General features: G+C 45.2%; 1 pseudogene; it reads right to left on the bottom strand.

The window, feature by feature from the left end:
* Positions 1–735: 735 nt before the first annotated feature.
* On the bottom strand, positions 736–2,317 carry LOC125289342 (annotated as a pseudogene).
* Between the last annotated feature and the right edge of the window lie 265 nt (positions 2,318–2,582).

Here is a 2,582-nt window from a genome sequence, read left to right as displayed (position 1 = left end):
ACATCCTACCTCAAGGATCCCTCGATGCATTCATCCAAGGTAGCCTATTATGAACTGTTTAGCCTACCTCCACTATCATTCTGTAGATGTCATCTAATGGTACTCTTGTCTTTCAGTTACTGGAGACACAATCCATCTCCTGGAGCCACAGGAGCCTGCAATGGACCCATGTGTGAGTGTGGTTTGTGACAGAACCCCATACATGTGTTTTAGATTGTAGATTACATCATCATTGTATTTGCAGGAAGAGGAACCTACAGAGCAAGTTGATGAAGACACCCTGTCTGCGGTCACTGACATGCCAGAGCTAAGTGCAAAAACAAGTGGTTTGTGCCAGTTGGGCATGTTGCCCTACTTCAAAGTCTTAATCCTGCATCCTTCTGCAGGAAATCCCTGGCACGAGCACGTCAGGCCGGAACGAGGTAAGTAACTCCTCACATTGGTCCAAACCACTTTATCAGCTAGCTCACTCTTACATTTGTCTTTCACAGGATATCCGCTCCATTTACAAGAGGCACCTCCTGCTTGATATGGAGTACAAAAAACTGAAAATGCGGAAGGTGCAGCTTGAGATAAAGAAGCTGGAGAGAGATGTAAGTACACATTTCAAACACACAGAAGATTATGTTTCAGTGAGTTATTTTGTCCTCCCCTTTTCTCCACAGCTTGGGCAGAACTGAAAATAAACTGAAAAAAAAAAAAAAAACTCAAAGCAGTGTCTGGAATTCCTTCAACTTAACTGAAATATGTGTCTTCATAAAGGTCCCTAACTCTTCTCCCATCCAGGGGTTCTTGGTGGCCTGCAGGGTCCACCTGTTCCCAGTTGCCCTCTTCAATGACTCTGGGCAACCTCTGCCGACGTAGGGTCGCAATGTTGTGCAACACTGTGCAAGCGGCCACAATGTCACACCCTCTGTCCGGTGCAACCCGGAGTCCTTTAAGGCACTGAAACCTGGACTTGATTTGGCCAAATGCCATCTCTATCCGGGCCCTGGTCGTTGAATGGGCGTAGTTCAATGCTCCCTCAGCCTCTGCCTCTGTTGCCGGGTCACTGTATGGGGTTAATAAGTGAGGCAGACAGGGATAGCCTCTGTCCCCCAACAGAATCCCATTGAACTCTCCTACAGAATAGAAAGTGTCTGTTAAATATCTTATCAAGGGTCAAGAAGTACCTTGATGAAGTATCTAACAGCATCTTACCTTGTGCCAACCTCCGAGCCAGAGCTGACTCTCTGAAAATATGTGAGTCATGTGCAGACCCAGGCCATTTTGCCTCGATGTTTGATATGAGGCAACGTTCATCACAGACCATCTGAACAGATAGAGAGGATGTTGAGTCATTTTATTTTTGCATGTTTAAATGACTGCATGGCTGACAAGTTAATGAGTCGTCTAAATATTTGCCTTACATTCCTCAAAGTACTTTGCCTCTGACACATTTCAAACTTTGCATTGGTCCACTGCTTGTGTTATGCCTCCAAATTATTATGTAAGGGAATGTCATTTGTCAGTGATTGAAATCAGTGCTGATAAGGTATAGTCACATTTGCATTGTTCATTAGGTGAACAGTAACAAAGAACAGTACAAAGTGTAAGACTTCCTTTTAAAAGGACATCCCATGTTGATGGCAGGGTAACTGGGTTTAAATCAAAATAATTTTTCTATTATGGCTGTGCACATCTCACATCTGTGCACATCTGTAGTACATACTTGTATGTTGAGACTATGGAAGGATTTCCTATTCACATAGTCTGGCTCCGATGGGGCGGATGGGGCCCGGATGCGCACATGGGTTGAGAAAGCCTGAAAGGAGGATGATGAATGTCATACAGATGTTTGTCTATGTTGGCATGGTTACTTCATTTATCATGCGTTTTCATTGTCACATACCTGCAAGTGCATGGAAAGCTTCCTTGATCCTCTGGGCTTGCAGATGGCCAGGGAAAGTGATAAAGATGTTGAGGTACTGCTTCAGCGCAAGGTACACCCGTCTTATCTCCCGGCATACAGTTGCCTTTCCAAGGCCTTCTGCGTCACCGACGGTGTACAGAAATGCGCCTGACGTGCAATGCACATGCTCTGTGCAGTTGTCAGGGCCTGGCTACGGCGAGTCGGCTTTGTTAAATGTGGCTCCAACAGACTACATAGATACACTATGCTGGGCCTACTGAACCTGTACCTTTCCCAGAGGTAGTCATCGGGGAAGGCCAGTGGGTTGTTTCGGTCCCTGAACACCCTTGGAGCTGGTGGTCGGAATGCTCTCCTTAACAGTTGAGCGCCTTCATCAATGGGGTCCTCTAGGAATGGGCATGCCATGGTTGAAGCTGCACTAAAGGTGTAGGCTACTGCTTATATAGGCCTATTATTTAGGTAGGCCTATAGCCTATTAATGAACTCACCTGAATGCAATGCATCTGCCAGGCTATCAATATTTAAATTTGATCGTGGGTCCCAAACACATAATTGGATTGACTTCCAAGATGAATTCAGTCATTATTTTGGCCCTGTTTGCAAGTATCCCATTTCTCCAGCCAATGGTAATCCACTGCAAAATGTTACTATGTGTCATGTGTTCCAAATT

Source organism: Alosa alosa, chromosome 24 (assembly GCF_017589495.1).
Source record: "Alosa alosa isolate M-15738 ecotype Scorff River chromosome 24, AALO_Geno_1.1, whole genome shotgun sequence".
Classification (NCBI taxonomy): domain Eukaryota; kingdom Metazoa; phylum Chordata; class Actinopteri; order Clupeiformes; family Clupeidae; genus Alosa; species Alosa alosa.
Note: the sequence above shows the minus strand (reverse complement) of the source record. Positions and strands in the feature narration are given on the sequence as shown.